Here is a 19420-nt window from a genome sequence, read left to right as displayed (position 1 = left end):
CTAATTCATAGTTTAATAAAAAAAAAATTAAATATATCACTTGCTTAAATGACCTTAAAATTCCCATTAAAAATCACCCAATACTAGAACCGTGTTATTACAACCCCCTATTTTACTTCTAAAATATCTATTTTTAATAATTAAATACCAAAAATCACCCAATGCTAGAACCATGTTATTACAATCCCTTATTTTACTTTTAAAATATCCATTTTTAATAATTAAATACCAAAAATAATGATGTAAAACATATAACTATTATAGTTCAAATTTAAGAACATTATAAAATCTATTAGAAAAGGATAATAAATATTTTTATTTCAACTAAAACAATATTATAAGTATAATTAAAGTGGAGGTGTCAAAAACTATTAAGTGCAACTATTTTTTTAAAATAATTTATTTAGTAAATAAATTAATTCATATACAAATCAAGTTCTTTATGAAATACTTTTCAGTAATTCAAATTCTACATAAAAAGAAATTGGTAGTAGTATATTAAAATGTTTAAAACTTAATTATAAAAGTTATTCATCAATCTTCAAAATAAATTTTAGTTATTAACTACTAATTTTCACTAATAAAAAATATTTTTTTCATAAATTTAAAAATACTAAAAAAAAAATTAAAAGCACACTAAAATTTCCTAGTAACATATTAAATAGAAACAACAAACTTTAGGTCATAAAATATTCAGGGAGAATTGCACTCTTTAATTAAAAAAAAAATAAAAAGTATTTATAAACTTATAAATTACAAATTCAAGTGACTTACATCCGACTGTCATAATTTTTAATCCACAACTTTGATTTGGGCAAATGACTCATCAAATCAAAGAACTTACAACATACTATAACTAGGTACTAAATTCCAACCATAACAATAATTGGAAGACCAGATTCCTGCGGTCCAAAATTACCAACTCATCATTTTTTTTCAATTCTCTTAATTTCACTGTTACTTCAAATTAATCTACTAAAAAAATATAAACTCACTTGTAATGACTTTATATCAATCTATGACACCATTAGTATTACACTCTGTCCTTAAAAGTAATTAAAAACCAAATATCATAAGAAACCTAATTCCTAAACCTTTCTAAATAACCCTAAAATGCATAAAAAAAAACTGAATTAAAATATAAGGATGGAAAACACATAACTCAAATAGGTAAAAAAAAAATAAAAATTTTGGCCATAAATAAAATCTCCTCCTTGAGCTTCCTATCCTTCTCTCTATTGATATGGGTTTTAATCGTATGACAAGATAGAGTGTAAGTTACTATAGGGTTTTATTTTATTTTTATCCTTTAAATTAATATGTAATTACTAATATATCTATTGTTACTATAATACCCTTAATTAATAAAAATAATAGAAAATCTAACTTATTATTTTATTTTATTTATTATTACTATTTTTTTTCTTTCACACTTAAAATGAAGAAAATTGAGACAAGGTCAACTTGGAAATGACAATGAATTTCATTTATACATATCACATGACAAAATTGACAAAAACAAATTCTTTATATAAACTTAGTTTGCTTTGAGAGTACTTTGACACTTGCATTGGGATCAATATTCTTATAAATTCCTATAAATTATATTTATTTATATAGTTATTGATTTATCAATATAATTTATTTATTTATTAAAAGTCTAGTTTCAAATTATTTTTTACTTTCAAAAACACAAATTATTGAATCAAAATATTTACTTATTTCCCATAGTTCTCTCTCTCCAAGGGTACAGGACATTATTGGCCAACAGTCTCGTAGCCATGGACAGGCCAGATGCAATTATACAAGGAAAGTTTGTAAGCATTCAAGATGAAATATACTTTGTCTATATATATAATCCTGTTGATGTACATGTCAACCTGCTGACATTAACAGATGTACTTCCTGATTCTTCAGTTGCAGTTTGGATGAACTCAAGTTTGAGTCGTTCATGCGCTGCATATGCAATTGTAGATACTCCAGGAAGAGAAAAGGATGCGTTAGATATGATCTGTATATTCGAGTCGATGCACTTAAATTTGTACTTGTTTTCGCTGAATTTCCCAATAAAAAGTACTATTTTCAGAAACATTTTTCATAAACACAAATATTAGTGAGAAAAGGCGTCTGATCTTCAAAGTTATTGTCTTTGTTCTGTTTCGATCACAATTGAGCTCGCTGCACTCTTCTCATCAAATGGTTCTCTTGAAAAGGAATTGCTGACCGTTCTTGTTCCAACTGTGGGTTCCACATGGCTGATCATTAGCATATTTGGCTATTTGTGGCTCAGGAACAGAGGAGAAAAAGGTAAAGACAAAGCAAGCATCAAAACAGAAGGTAGATAGAGTTACTGTCCATAAAAGAATAGTTGACGAACACCACACCTATAGCATTCCATATGATGATGCTGTTAGGTTTCTTCCTTGACACCAGGCAGAATGGATCAGTTGTTTAGAATCAGGTTGGGAGTTTTAGCAGTGGGTACGTCTGGCGCTGAAGAGCTTGATCTGTTGTGAGGTACAACATATTTGTTTTCATTACAAATCTAATGGAACTCCATATTAGCAAATTTTCAGACAGCACAGTTCAGCGACAAGCAATTTCAGTAATTGTCACCTAATTTACAGAACACTGTCCATCTTCTACGTCTAATGCTATATCAGGATTATTTTCAGATTTTCTAAAGAGGAATGCAGGTTGTTTTGGAGAAGGAATCTCTGTTTCGTTGCTCAACATAAAAACAACTGCCAACATGGATGGTCTGTCCGTGGCATCTTCTTGCACGCACAGTAGACCAATCTGTATGCATTTCAAGGCTTCACGCGGATCATACAACTCCGTCAGTGATGGATCCACTATCTCCAATGCTTTTTCTTCTCTCCACAATTCCCACACCTGTGTTGTTCATATAAATCATTAACATACAAGAAATAAGAGCAGAAAATATCTAAAATTGTGAACATTGAAATGCAGCCAAGAGCACGCATGGCTCTCTTATAACTCACATATCCAATCAAGGTCAAAGGAGGATCTTGTTGATAAAATCTATTGTTCTTCTTGCCACTCACAATCTCTAGCAACATGACCCCAAAACTGAAAACATCTGATTTTACAGAAAAGTTTCCAAGCACAGCATATTCTGGTGACATATAGCCACTGCATCAGAAAAACAAGAATCTGAAGTTTTAGTATTCCTGGTAATCAATGATAGTACTTTGTCACTCGGTCTTTGTTTTAGGCAAAGGTACTTACTATGTTCCTACAACTCTCCTGGTCCTATCTTCAGTTTGGTTGCCTTCAAATATTTTTGCCATTCCAAAATCTGATATTTTTGGGTTCATCTCTGCATCCACTAGAATGTTGCTGCATTTTAAATCCCTGTGAATGATTCTCAACCTGGAGTCTTGGTGAAGATACAAAATCCCACGAGCTATTCCAACAATAATATCAAAGCGTTTTCGCCAATCCAATAACAATCTTCTGCTTTCATCTGTTGAAAGAATTACTTTTCAGACAGGTATAATTTGACAACTAGAGTAAATCAGGGCAATAATTACTTCAAAAAGACTTACGGGAAAGAAACGAGTCCAAGCTTTTGTTTGGCAAGTATTCATAGATTAAGATTTGTTCTCCGTCCTGATTGCAGTAACCTAGAAGTTTCACAAGATTCATGTGTTGAAGCTTTGCAATTACCATAACTTCATTTTTAAATTCTTCTATTCCTTGTCTTGAACTTCTAGGTAACCTTTTTATTGCAACCTCCAGTCCATTAGCTAGCAGACCCTAAAATCATGTTACAAGATTATGGTAAAAAAATACCTTTAAGGCGATTAATATGTCAATAACAATTAAGGTTTAAAGTCCATTGGACGGCCAAACACATCCATGATAAATGGAGATTCAAAAATTAAGTTCTATATAAAGGGTTCTTCATCCAGCCAAAAAAATAGTTATGAAAAGTTTTGTGTTTTCCATCCACATAGTAAACCTAAAGTTTTGCATGGATTAAAAGATTCTTTATTCTTAATACCACAAAGATTTTTGAACAATTATTTCAACACGAATCATGTATCCTATTAATTTTCTATTATGTATATATGCATGCCATATTGATGTTATCCTAGACGTTGTATTAGAGTATAGTTTTCTCCATAAAATGAGTTTGGAGTATTTTAAGTCCAACATCAAAGTCAAACTCTTGAAAATATACAACATAGTCATCAAAAATGGTTGGTCTCCTTGTTCTTAAAGAACTTATTAATTAAATTTTTTTATGCGGGTTTACTGCTCTTGAACTGGTTTTCCTTAAATTGATTGTTGTTCAAAATTATCTAAATAATTTTTTTGAACAATAACCAATTTTTATTTTTATTTTTTTGCAACTCATTTAAATATTGTGTTTCCTTAAATTCTATAAAATCACTCCTATTGAAATTAAGATCCTCAAGAAATTTAGCATTTTTTGCCTTAACTATTCATGTATTTTGAGAAGAAAAATAAAACATATATCCTTTAGACTTTAAAGTTTGGTAAATAACCAATGAAATATCCACTAGTTGTTCTTGGATCTAATTTCTATAGTTGAGGATTATTAATCCTTAACTCAACAGGACAACAATATACATTTGTATGATTTAAATTGGGCTTCCATCCATTTCATAATTCAAAAGGTGTTTTAGACACAATTTTAGGATGAAACCCTATTTTAAAATATACACAACAATCTTTAATTCTAACTCCATAAAGATAATGGTAGATTAAAAGTACTATTCATGTTCTTTACCATGTCTATAAGGGTACGGTTTCTTCTTTCAACTACATTATCTTATTGTGGTGTGTCAAACATTGTATATTGTGCGATAATGCCATCTTCTTTAAGACACTTTGCAAATGAACCTTATATATATATTTTTTTTAATGTATCTATAATATAACTCTCCATCTCTATTTGAGCTTATAATCTTTATTGTATTTGTTTTTTTCCTCATCAACCTTACAGGTCTTAAAAGCATCTAATGCTTCAATCTTATTCAATAAAAGACAAAGATGCATAAATCTATTAGAATGATCATCAATAAATGAGGTACAATATCTTTGTTCATTTAAGCATATAGTATTAACTGGTCCATAAATATCAGTACATATGATTTTAAAAAATTTTGAACTTCTCGTAGCATCTTAAATGGTCTTGTTAGTTTGTTATCCTTTTATGCAATCTACACAGGTACTAAAATCAGTAAAATCAAGAGTGTTTAAAACTTCATCATTTATTAATCTTTTAATTCTCTTAATGAAGATGTGATCTAATCTTCTATGCCAAAACATAGAGGAATTCTCATTTATTTTGCTCCTTTTAATTATCGAATCAACATGCATTGACAAATAGTTGAGCTCAAAAGTAGAGTCTAGATTAATTTTATATAAAACATTAATTAATGTTCCACCACTAGTAGAAACTTTAGTTTTTTAAATATTCAAAATGTTTTCATCAAACAAGAATCCATAACCAATATTACAAAGTTTAGAAACAAAAATCCAATTTCTAGAAAATGGTGGAACATAAAAGAAAATTTTCAAATCTAAAATAAGTTCAGATTTTAAAATTAATCTAAAAGTCCCCATAACCTCAACTTTAAAGCATATATAGTTTCTTGAATAGATGTCTTCTTCATTTCCTTTAAGCTTTTTTAGTGTAATATTTTGAAAGAAAAGAAAGGTTTTAATAAAAAATGGCAACAATGCTCTTGAATGAGTAGATATTAGGTATAAATGAATGGGAGAGATTTTGATAATTGCACAAAACTTATTAAATATAAATAAGAAGAGTAAGGAAAAAAAAAAAAAAGAGAGAGATTTAAGTGTTTGGCTTTATTTTCTTTTAGCTAATTGTCTAGACATTTTTCTTTTTATTAATATTAGAAATTAAATTGATGTTTTGTGCGCATAAAATATTATTTTCTATATGTATTGGGATAATTAAAGTTGGACCGTCACATAACTTATTGGAAGTTCATTCATATGGCTTATTTGCGCATTAAGTGTTTATTTTAAGGATGCAATATATTATAATGCATGGAAGGAAATACTTGATTATAAAATGTGACAATTATAATTTATATATTGTATTCTTGATTTAAATATGTGTTTTCACTTATTATATATTTTGAACTCTATAAATATATTATTATGCATCGTTTTTTCCCGAGAACCAATGAGCTTCCTTTTATTACCAGCTGCATGGGAATGAAAACAATAACGATCAACTCCAGAGGAAAAACCAGTCCCTTCTCCTATGGAAACATGGCTAGACATATGGCAAAGGCTGTCCCCTTCGGCACCTAATAAGTATCAATATCAATGGTTTCTTTCATGTAGTACAGAGCATATTAACTACATCCTAGAGTAGTGGCAAACATTGAAAAGCTCATATAAATCAATATTTGTAGTGAAATTGTTACGGAGAAGAAAAAGGGTACCTAATTCATATGCATCCACACGAACATACAGATCACGACTTTCACTGTTATCATATCCAACGTCTACTAATTCCTTGTACCAATTCAAACAACCATGAACAATTCCTCTTGCATTCCACTTCACAGTCTGCACGACGCTGCAGCCGAAGTGTCCGGAAGCGTTACATTTTCCACCTTCACAAACCCTTCTCCATGATCGCACACCGAAGATGTCTGTAGCCGCTTCCTGACACAACCACCGGACCCTTCTCTCACAGACCATTCCATTGGGTACTTGGGCTCGAACCCAGGCAAACAGGCACATCCAAATTTATTATAATTGGTTTGGTTCGTCTTTAAGGAGTGTAGGGATGTACAAGATGAGAAATGGAGCATTAGAATTTAAAAGAGAAAAAAGCAGGAACAGTTTTTCAGCTTCCATGATAAGGCAAACTGGACCCTGGCTTTTGGACAAGTGGAATGTTGCTTGCAGAAAAGTCTGACAAGAGAAGTTATTTTGGGATCCACCTCGCTTAACTAGGCATTTTTTTCATGGGTTTTTCTTTGCAATCTTCAAACTCAAGACCATGACTTGTCTAGTCCTTTTTATACTACACCATCATTTAGTATTGCGTAGAAAAATTTATTTAGTTTTATTTAAAATTAATTATTTTTTATATTTTTAGATGATTTTATATTAAAAATATTTTTTAAAAATAAAAAATATTTTAAAAAATAACCGCTACCGTATTACTAAACACTCCTATATGTATTCCCCATAAGACACAATAATTGTGTTTAGTGATTACAAAAATTTCTTTTTTTAATTTTGAGTTTTATTTTAAAAAATAATAATTGAAAAACAAATTTGTTTGTTGAAAATAAAAACATTTTTTTTCCACTAAAAAAAGAACCTTAAAACTATAACTGCTTTTCCTACAAAATCAATACCATAATTTATAATTATTATTTTTAATATTTTATATTTATGATAATTAAATCATAAATATTTATTTTATTTTTTAAAATTAAAAAATTATCATAAAAAAATTATATTATTAACTAAAAAAACTCTATAAATTAACATATGTTCTCCACCCTGAATGCAACAGCCTTGAAGCTTCACTAGTTTTAAGTTCTTCTCCTGAATTTCTAGATAACCTTTTTAACGGTAGAGAATGGTGGAGACAAAGTCCCCCCATTTAGTACAGGACCACCACCTTTCGGTGGGTTGTTGGCAGTCATGTTCAACAGTAAAAAGTGGTTCCTGGAGAGGTTGTAAATTGGCAGGATTCATTTTTGTCACCATATGAATCTCGGGTTTATAACCAACAATATAAAAATTATGTAAAAAGAACATTTCATTTATGCTAACTCTCTTAATGGATATATATATATATAAAACAAGTTATTTAAACATATAAAATATTTCATAATCTTTAAAGTATTATATTTTTCAAAACTAATAAAAGCAAATGATAGTTCAAAATTTTTTATCAGTAATTAAAGCAAAACCAATAATTCATAAAACTCATTACATTGTCAAAATCCAAACTTAATTAAAACAAGATAGTTGGACATCTAAGATATTGAATCAATACTAAAAAGAAAATCTCTTGAAACAAGCAAGGCATATGGACCAAAACTGAAGAAGCAGAAACACTCAGCAAACTCCATCTACTGACATAAACTAAAAACCTTAAATAATATTAAAAAAAAAAAAGGTGAGTTCAACCAACTCAATAAGAAAATAATATTTAATATACATTTTAAATATTAATAGTCTGCAAGTCAATTTATTTTGATAAACATATATATACTAAGCATATAATCATAAAAGTAATGAAACACATGTCAGAGATCAGATGACACCCAAAGGTGACCACTTTGGTAGGATTAATTGTCACAGGCCAATGACTCTCTTACTAGCTAGGTATACAGAATAATAAGTGCACATAGTTTAACTACTCTCCGTTGGCTTGGAGTTACTGACAAGTCCTATATCAAGGCATAATAGATATTTGCATAATCATTAAAGAAATGTATATCATAACGAATAAAATTTAGTTAAACAAAATACGAGTGTAAATTAAAGAATATATGAGTACTCAGAAAATAAAGCACCATATATAAATATTCAAGAAATTAACTAGTCGTACTCATCATATAATCAATGTACATATTTATTTATATCACATGCATATTAAAGATCATCTCACTCACTCGAAAAATATAGAAATAAAATAAATATTAGATGAAAAAACCCGAAAAAACTATTAAGGATCATTAAAAGAATCTACAATAAATATACAATATACTAAAAACACAACACAATTTAAAGATTCCAATGCATGAAACAAAACCAGATTTAGTCTCATATGTTTATGGACTAAAACGATAATTTTCCAAAACAATGACCAAAACATAATTTTATCAAAATTAGAGGACCTTACTGTAAATACATAATCATACTGAAATTTCACCTATTAACCATCTTTAGTTCTGTCCAAAACAAACCAAAGACCGAGTTGTATTTTTTTTGAATTTCATGGACTAAAATGTAAATTCCATAAATTAAGGGATCAAACTAAAAATATTCAAAATCAATTATCAGACCGAGATTCATCATCCTTAACCTCATAATAACATTGCTCAGAATCTCGAAATACATTTAAGGGTCAAATTATAATTTTTTCAAAGTTTAATGACTAAACTATAATTTTTATAAATCAAGAACCAAAATAAAATTTTATCATCTTCAACTTCAAGACCATTCTGTCAAGATTTTCTAGAAGGGTTAAAATGAATTTCTTAACACATAAAAATTAATTTAAACAAATCAACTCACAAATGCTTATTTTTAACAACACACTCAAAATTCATCACTTGGCTTTAAACTCTTAATAATCATGAATCAATCTTAACAATATAAACTTTAAATCCTTATAAACTTTAGCGTCTTTTTTTAATTCTTTAAAAAACAAATCATAATCAAAAGTAACATGAGAGAAAATCACTTGTTACTTCCACCTTTCTTGAACTCAAAAACTAAAATTCTTGGTTTGATAAGGGGAAGGTCACAACATCCATAAGAATTAGAAAAGATTAAAATGATTCTCTTACACTTTTTTCTTATATACTTAGGTTAACTTAGGTTGGGTTTAAGCTGACTTGGGCTTGGATTTAAACCAAAAGTTGGGTTTTACAATACTTCCTTTGTGAAACAAAATTTATCCTTGAATTTAAACTTTAAGAACTGAAATCTTACCATTAAGTTCAAACAAGTATGGATACTTGTTGAGAATTTCCTCCTCAAGCTCCCACATCTCTTCTTTGCGCGGGTGTCTGCTCCATACAACCTTAACCGATATGATTTCCTTCGATCGAAGCTTTCCACCTTATCGATCCATTATTTCCACCAGTTGAACTTAGTATGACATATCTTCCTTTAATTCAACCGGTTGAACTTCCAACACATGAAATGAATTAGATAAATACTTCTTTAACATCGAAACATGGAACACTAGATGTATAGAAGATAGATCAGACAATAAGGCAAGCCAATATGCCACTGCCCTTACTTTTTCCAAGATCTCAAAGGGTCCTATAGACCTTGGACTCAACTAACCTTTCTTTCCAAATTTGAATATTCCTTTAGTTAAGAAGACTTTTAGGAACACGTTGTCACCCATTGAAAATTCTAGATTATGCCTCCTCTTATCTGCGTAATTCTTTTGCCTATTTTAAGTTGTTTAAAGCTTATCTCGGATCACCTTAATCTAATCTAAAGTAATTTGTATTAACTTGGGACCAATTTATCTCCTCTCACCAACCTTATACCAACATACTGGTGATCTACACTTTCGGCCTTACAAAGTCTTATAAGGACCCATACCAATGCTCGCCTAATAACTGTTATTATATGCAAACTCCACCAAAGACAAGTACTTGCTTCATCCGACATCAAAGTCAATCACACAAGCTCTTAACATATCCTCTAGAATTTGTATGATTCTCTTGGACTGTCCTTAGGTATGAGGATGAAAAGTAGTACTTAATTGAGTATTAGTCCCGAAAGCTTCTGAAATTTCACTCAAAACTGAGAAATGAATTATGGATCTCTATCAGACACAATTAAGTTCGGCACATTGTGCAACCTTATGATCTTATTAACATAGATTTTTGTCAATTTTGCAAACCCATAAGTCACCTTTACTAGCAAGAAATAAGCTGACTTGGTCAAACATTCAACTACCTCCCAAATTGAATCGTAACCTTATTAACTTCGAGGAAAACCCGACACAAAGTCCATAGTGATCCCCTCCCATTTCCATTTAGAAATCAACAATGGCTGCAAAAGCCCTGGTGGTTTCTGATGCTCACCTTTAACTCTCTAACAGGTCAAGCATCGAGATACCAACTCGACAATGTCCCTCTTCATCCCATTCCACCAGTATCAGTTTCTCAAGTCTCTATACATCTTATTAGAACTAGGATGTACAGTATAGGCAGTTTGGTGTGCTTCCGTCATCACATCTCTTTTCAAATCATCCACCTCAAACACGGACAATCGAGAACTAAATCTCAACACACCATCCTTATAGATAACAAAACCCAGAGCTCTCCCTAACTCCAACTCATCTTAAATCTTGCAAAGTATATCATCCTTTATTTAAGTTACTTTAATCTAGTCTATCAAGTTTGACCTATCCTAAAAATGAGAAAAAAATGCTCTTGATTCACAAATCTCAAATAATATGAAACAAGTTCTTGTTGATGGAAGGTTTAGCTTCAACCCTGTGGCAAGACATTCTTGAAATGACATAGAGAATGTCAAAAAGACGGGGGAACAAAAACTCTTACCAAACCCAGCAGCTTGGACTGTTAGCTTAAAGGCTTTATTCACATGGGTGTTAAAGGACTTTAGGCCCATGATATGATTTTCATCCAAAAAAATAAATTATAATACACATTTTGATCCAAAAAGAAAATTATAATACATCAAACTAACCAAGGGTGTGTTTGTTTCCCATAAAGTGGTTTTCGGGAACCATTTTTCAAAATTTTCTATGTTTATTTGCATTAGAAAAGTTGGTCAATGAAAAACACTTTTCGGTCAATGAAAAACACTTTCCTATTAAAGGAAAATTTGGCTTGATTTCCAGGAAAGTGTTTTCCTTTTATTTTAGGCGGAAAACACTTTCCAGAAGTTTTGAAAAATTTTAGAAATATCATATTATTTGCTGATTATTTCAAATTTAGTTCCCAAACTTTTGATTACTATATATTTTGTTTGAATATTTTTTTTTTCAAATTCATCCCTTAATTTTTGATTTAATTTGATTTTTATATTAATTTTAGCCCTTATTTTTATGATTGTTATTTACTTTTCTCTTATTATTTTTTAAATTTAAATTTTTTATCTATTAAATTTGGTCCTCATTATTTTGATTGCTACTTATTTTATTTAAAATAATTTATAAAATTATTATTATTATTATTTAAATTTCATCATCTTTTAACTTCTTTTTTTTATCTATTAGATTTGATCTCTATTATTTATTTTATTTGAGATAATTTATGAAATTAGATTTTTTTTATTATTCCATTCTCATTCAAATTTTTAATTTGTAAGATTTGTTACTTATTATTTTAATAAACTTGAAAAAAAAATTAATGTGCTATTTTCTAACTCATTTTTCATAACATAACAAAATACTGAAAAGTGTTTTCCAACTTATTTTTCATGACACTACTAAATATCAAAAAATAATTTACTTTTCTGGAATTTACTTTTTAAAAAAAGTATTTTCTAAAATAAAACTACTTTTCTATAAACAAACGGGGCCGAAGTATTCCCACTTTTTCCTTAGCATGTTATTGAATCCAAGCTTGCTTATCTTTTGGTTTCTTCTTAGAAATTTGATTATTAAAAAAAACTTATTTAAAAAAAATTATTGTGATAAAGCTGTTATCACTCGTACTTATAAAATAAAAAAGATATATGTTAAGAAGAAATGAAATTTAAAATATAATTTTTTAAAAGAAAAGAGATATTTTTATTATTTTTAGTGTATAGCAGGAATGTGTTTTTTCTCTCATTCTTATATCTATCTCTCTAGTATAATTGTAACTATTAACAAAATCTAAATGGGTTATCTCTTGTTTTTTTGATTTATAATTTTTTTAATTTTTATTTTTAATTTTGATTATTATTTTTTTTTAATTTTATCCTTCAATATTTAATTAGTTAAAAATTGGATTTCAAGGTTTTTTTAAATTTGTTGTTTTTGGTCAAATGAATCGAGTCACAAGCTTAATGGGTTAACATTGGTTGTCATCATTTTTTTGTTTATTTTTTTTCATCATTCGACACTAGTTTTTCTTATTTGATATTGATTTTAAGAAGAAAAAAAAACATGCTTGTGTTGATTTAACATTTATTTTCTCAATTTTTTTTTATCTAACTTATGATGGATCACGGATCACATATTTAGTATGTAATTATAATTTGAAAATCATATACTTTTTCTTTTATTTGTGATATTTGTTTTTTGAGAAATTTTGAAGTGCCTAGGAAAGCCCATTAACAAAAGAGAAGGAATCACTTTTCAAACTTTTCCATTGCATACCATGTAAGACCATGAAAGCCCACTAATTCCCCTGTTTCCTTCTGGTTCTCTTCTTTTTCCTTTTTTAGTTTGTTCACTCCTCTCTCTCTCTCTCTCTCTGTTCGTTCTCCTCCTTTTTCTTTCTTTCTTTCCCCCCCGCCTCCTCCCTGTTCTTCCCAACCGTGAAAAATGCCCTTCGGTTCCCTCTGTTTTTCATTCTTTTTCTCTCTTATTTCCCTCTATCCCGCCCCCGTTTTCTTCTCTACCTCTTAGTATTTATAGGCAGAGGAGAAAGGCTCACCCTGTCCCGTCCAGTCATGGGACAAGGTAGGGTGGCTGGGGCGGCCTCTATGCAGCCGCCCCAGAGCCGCTCGCAGGGTATGGCTCCCTTGTCCAATTATCATAATGGTTGCAGGTGAGGGGCGTGGGTTGTGTCAATCTTCTTGCAAGTGGGAGAGTGAGAATGCATTTCAAGGCTTCTTGAGGATGATACAACTCCTTGAGTGACAAATCAACTCATCTCTAATGTTTTGTCTTTGTATGACAGTGCATCAGGAGGAGGGACAACAGATGTCCTATATATCTCATCTTGATCATTTACACAACTAGTGTTCTGGGTCTTCCTCGGTGTTTTCATGGCCATGGGGTAGTTTGCCAGATACGGTTTTGTGCATGCAAGAAGACGCAATGAAAAGACATTCCATGTTAGCTGTTGTTCTCATGTTGAGTAGTTCTGGAGTAGCTATTCCTTCTCCAAAACAACCTCATACAATATTTGAGGAAGAAGAAGATGACAAGGAAAGGAACAACCCGACTCAATTCCACCTGTTGCCCTGCATGCTGACAACACCAAGATCCACAGTTCAAACTTCTGTTTCAATCTTTACATTCTAGATTACCAAAGGCAGGTGGAACATCGAAGCAACACAATTAAAGTCCCGTTAATCATCACAAATCATTTTCTTATTATGTCTAGTTACTGTTAAACTAGTCATTCATCTGATAACAAAAATGTAACTAAGATGAGAAAAAAAAATGTTTATCTAACACAGAAGTAGTTGAATATTTACCTATCTTTCTGCCAGACTTCCTCTTCCATAAAACGTACAAGGCAACTAAAACCAACAGAAGAACCGCTAAAATTGTTGAGGCCCAGAATATGATCAGTGTCACTTTGTCCATTGCACTGCTTTCTAGATGCATCCACAAGTAAGATATAATAATCATCAATTTGTTTTTGAAATCAATTTGTGCTTCTAACTGACTAAACCACTTAGTCATTGCAGAGACTATCTTACAATCTTAGTTTAAGGTCTTGTTCCTATAAACAGAGGACCAGCTATCTAGTGTACCTGTAGTTCTCATTCTTTCGCATTCAAAGAGGACCTAGTTTGTAGAGCCCAGCAAAAGCTTTCATATCATCGTTCACATGAGAGGTTGTCTTCCCAAACTGGGAAGGCATGTTAAAAATACACCGACTACAACTACTTTGTACTGTCTCAGAGCAAAGTGACATATAAATACTAAAATTTCACGATGGTAAGTTTAATGCCTGTGTTCAGAAAAGAAAAGGGAATTTATCATCAAAGTTGATCTGTGTGGGCACCCAAAAACAACTTTTAATAAATTTCCTTTGCCCATGTTAAATCATGGAGCATACACCCACTAGGACCAGCAAGGAAACGAAATAAAAGTAACCAAAGCATGCATAAAGAAAGAATGCTATATCTTACATTGTGATTTTAGTACCAAAGCATGCATAAAGAAAGAATGATGTATCTTACATTGTGATTTTAGTATCTAAAGCTTGCATGAGTGAATGCAAAGTCTGCTTTGTGTTAAGAACAAGAACATACCAAGTCAGAAGCAGCCATCCGAACATACATTTCATCCCCTCCGTCATTGAATTCTCTAACATCCAACAAGTCCCCAAACCACTTCACGCAATCAATAAGTTCAGTTGTGGCATAAGCAACGCATGAGCAGTTCCTCAGACAGGCATCTGCACAGTTCTCCTGATTAGTTGTACTAGACTGCATAGCATATGAATTATCTGGCAACTTCAAGTTTGGAAACCTCATAAATCCCTCATTTGTGCTACAATTCAGTGGTTTTCTTGGCACACATCCGCTGGACCAATCCATTGAATACCATTCCTCTGTGACCTTTGGCACAAACCCAGTTGGGCAATGGCAAATGGGCACCTGGTTTTCATTACAAATACCATTTGGACCACATCTTGAATATGCATCACAAAGATCTTTATGCAAAGAGAACATTAGAAACCACTCATTGGATTTTTGGTTCCATGTGAAGTAATTAAGCATGCCAGAATTTAAACAAGGAACCGTGATATCATATTATTATCGCTGTTGTCAAAGCTAAAGTATATGTAATTTGAGTTATAGATGAATATAGACTTGAATATCTGGAAACCTTTCATTTGAAGACCCCCTCCCAACCTGAGACCATCCCACATGACACCATCCCATGGCCCGCTTCAATATACTATATCTGATCCTCTGTGAAGATGTACCTGTGGAAGCCCCTTGATATCCAATTTATGGGTATAAAGTCCTGCAGATGGATCTTGAAGACTTTTCCACGAAGTCAAGAACCAATTCTAGCCAGTTGTTAGGTCCCATCCTAGCTTCATGCCTGGTATCAAAGTATCACATGGATAATCAAAGCTCTGCCAGATATAGTTGTTTGAACTATCGTTACTGCCAATATCTTTGACAACAAGATTTCCTGTGCTCAGGAGCTGTAAGATTGGATTGTTTGAGGTTGTGGATGGATTGGAAGACAAGACAATGTGCTTCATTGAGTTCTGAGAAATGACAATGCTTCCGTTTGCAACTATGGTGACTGCCCCAGATAAATCAGTGAGAGGGGAGTCCCTGTTGGCCACCCAAACAACTGTTTGATCAGGAACATTGTTGAACCATATTCCCAGATAACGGTTTGTAGAATTCCAGGGACTAAAGAAGCCAAAAGCAAATGTGCCATTTTTCAAAACAAGAGCTTCACTGCTATTGTCTCTGAGAATCTGGTTTACAGTTAAGAAGTCAGTGGCAGTTGAGGTCTTGAAGTTAAAAGTGGTGAAAGCTAAGCAAAAAAATAGCGAAAGAAAGACCTCCATGGATGATCCTAGTGGCAACAACTGAAAGTTCATCATTTGCATTTGTATTTCTTAAGTCGTCGGTGCAAGCCAAGTGCAGTGCATAACTCAATAAAATACTTGCCCCCTCAATCAATTTTCATTCAAGAAAGAATAATGAACTCTAGATGTTATTTAAGAGGACTGCTAACCTTGGCTACTTTCAAAACCTGATTACTAAATACAAAGTTCAACCCAACACCAACAATTATGGGTTCTCTAACCCCTTCCCATGAATGAGGAAGGAAGAAAAACTATTGGACAATTGGGAATCTCGAACCAATTTTATCATGGAATATTCAGACACCAAGGAGAACGTTTAACTACTATTACTACTAAATACTTTCATTTGTCTTGTCTAGTTTCATCAACTTCTAATTCTGATCATGAACCAAGAGTGAGATGCAGGTTGTATCTAGGCATCATATGACTCGCAAAGTCCAAGATAAATGGCAATTAATATATGATGATGAGGGACAGACACAGAGAAATACAAATGAGGAAGACAAAAGGAAGAATGATGCTAGAAACAACCAAAATAAAAGCCAAAAAACAGCAAGAACCTTCTCTGGGCTTCATTCATTTTCAGGGTATTTTTTCCTTCACCACCACTACATGCATGATCAGGTCAAAAAAATCATAATGGCAAAATAGGAACATCTGTAGCATCCAAGAACCATGTTCATTAGCAATGAAAAAATAAAACGAAAGTTCTTTCAAAACTTCTAGAGGAAGTTGAAATTAAAGGCAGCAACAAACAACATAGAATCTTGCAATGATATAGGCAAGAGTACAGGAAAATACTCACAAGTTTGAAACAGCTTCTTGTTGATGGAAGGTTTAGCTTCAACCCTGTGGCAAGACATTCTTGAAATGACAGAAAAAATGTCAAAAAGACGGGGGAACAAAAACTCTTACCAAACCCAGCAGCTTGGACTGCTAGCTTAAAGGCTTTACTTACATGGGTGTTAAAGGACTTTAGGCCCATGATATGATTTTGATCCAAAAAAAAAAAATATTATAATACATCAAACTAATCAAGTATTCCCACTTTTTCCCTAGCATGTTATTGAATCCAAGCTTGTTTATCTTTTGGTTTCTTTTTAGAAATTTAATTATTAAAAAAAAAATTTATTTTAAAATAATTATAGTGATAAAGATGTTATCACTCGTACTTATAAAATAAAAAAAGATATATGTTAAGAAGAAATGAAATTTAAAATATAATTTTTAAAGAGAAGAGAGATATTTTTATTATTTTTAGTAGATAGCAGCCATGTGTTTTTTCTCATTCTTGTATCTATCTTTCTAGTATAATTGTAACTATTAACAGAATCTAAATGGGTTATCCCTCGTTTTTTTCTTTATAATTTTTTTATATATATATATATATATTGTAATTTTATTTTTTTAAAATTTTGTCCTTCAATATTTGATTAGTTAAAAATTAAATTTTAAATTTTTTTTAAATTTATTATTTTTTGGTCAAATGAATCAAGTCAGGAGCTTAATAGGTTAGTATAGGTTGACATCATTTTTATTTTTTCATTCAACACTAGTTTTTGTCATTCAACATTGATTTTTTTTTTAAAAAAAAACATATGCTTGGGTTGATTTAACATTATTTTTTTTCTCAATTTTTTTTATCTAACTTATGATGGATCATGAGTCACATATTTACTTTGTAATTATAACTTGAAAATTATATAATTTTTCTTTTATTTGTGATATTTGTTTTTTAAGAAATTTCGAAGTGCCTAGAAAAGCCCATTAACAAAAGAGAAGGAATCACTTTTCACTTAACTTTTCCGTTGCATATCATGTAAGACCATGAAAGCCCACTAATTCTCAAACCTCCCTCGTACGCCCACCTAACCTAACTGAATTACTTACTGTTATGATATATACAGATATAATTTTGTGGTTCTTTAAGATAATTTATTATTAATTAAAAAAGTAATTAATTTATATTTAAATATTAGGTGCATCGTATAAAACATGGAAAATCTAAAGCTATAAAATAAATCTAAAGCTATATGTAATACATTAACGGTTTATGTGAGGTTTCGCTGAAATTTCCTGAAAAAAGGTGGAAAATATTCGTAAAATATGTGCTGCCCTCTCAAAATGGCCGGAAGAAATGTATCACCCCATGGCTAAAAAGTGTTCGTCTTTCATGAAAGAGAAAGAGAATGACAAGTTAAATATGAATTCTTTTTTATACAAATAGACTTTTCAATTCATTTGTTATACAAAAGTTTTGTGATGTTAGAGATTTGTTTTCTCTTATGCTTACCAACAACATGAATTCTTTTTATATTTTAATAATAGCATTGAATTTGATTATTTTTGCTCATCATTTGTCAACAAAACTGAGTTGATCTCACCTTCGTATACAATTATGAAGAATATTATACTTGGTTAATATTCAAAAATGACTAGTTGATATAGGGTGTAGTGTGATAGCGATTGTTTTTCAAAGTACTTTTTCGTATTGAAATGTATTAAAATAATATTTTAAAAAAAATTATTATTGAGATCAGCGCATTAAAACGATCCAAAACACATAAAAATATTATTTAAAAAAAAATTGAATTTTTAAGGAAGGTGTTATAGTCTTCTCATTGAATTAACCTAAAATATAAGCATTTTCATGGTATTTTTTGTTAGTAAATCTTTTGCCTGTTTTAGTACAATAATTGATTTTGATGTTTGAAATAATATAATAGTACATAATTACAAACTAATAGTCAAAATGTTTTTTTTTTCTTATTTTTGACATGCTTGCCATCAAAATTCAACAAATACCAACCATATAGAATTTTCTGCCTTAATCATTTGGACTATTCATTTGTCAATGTACAGATCCTAAGATTCCATGTTTGAAATCAGAAAGAGGAGCTCTCCCCTTAGTATTTTATATTTATCTCTAATAATTTGTTAAATAATTAGTATATTATAAATACACGAGGGATGTATTCGTTCATAGTCCAATGTCTAGAAAAATATAGCAACTTTATACCACATACTTTGTTTATGATGACAAAAAAGTCTTTGGAAATTGTTAAGGTCTTTGGTCAATTTGGATCTGTGTAGCCTTTACGACCATAAGATGCAAGTTTCAAGGCAGCTTTCTTGCAATAACGAAAGAAAATTTTTAGGATTCCTCTCATGTGCATGCATACACATCCAAG

At 30.8% G+C, this 19420-nt stretch overlaps 1 long non-coding RNA gene and 1 pseudogene across 1 annotated transcript; both read right to left on the bottom strand.

Moving 5' to 3' along the window:
- Positions 1 to 2050: 2050 nt before the first annotated feature.
- LOC140956140 (G-type lectin S-receptor-like serine/threonine-protein kinase RKS1) lies at positions 2051 to 6466 on the bottom strand (annotated as a pseudogene).
- Positions 6467 to 13962: 7496 nt separating this feature from the next.
- Positions 13963 to 17159, bottom strand: LOC118058508 (uncharacterized). Its single transcript, XR_012171244.1, has 3 exons — positions 17035 to 17159; positions 14923 to 16115; positions 13963 to 14259 (listed from the first exon to the last, which is right to left on the bottom strand). It is a non-coding gene; the product is annotated as an uncharacterized lncRNA (long non-coding RNA).
- Positions 17160 to 19420: the final 2261 nt, after the last annotated feature.

This window comes from Populus alba, chromosome 11, assembly GCF_005239225.2.
Source record: "Populus alba chromosome 11, ASM523922v2, whole genome shotgun sequence".
Taxonomy (NCBI): Eukaryota; Viridiplantae; Streptophyta; class Magnoliopsida; order Malpighiales; family Salicaceae; genus Populus; species Populus alba.
The sequence above is the reverse complement of the archived record's forward strand: the minus strand, read 5'-3'. Positions and strand labels throughout refer to the sequence as shown.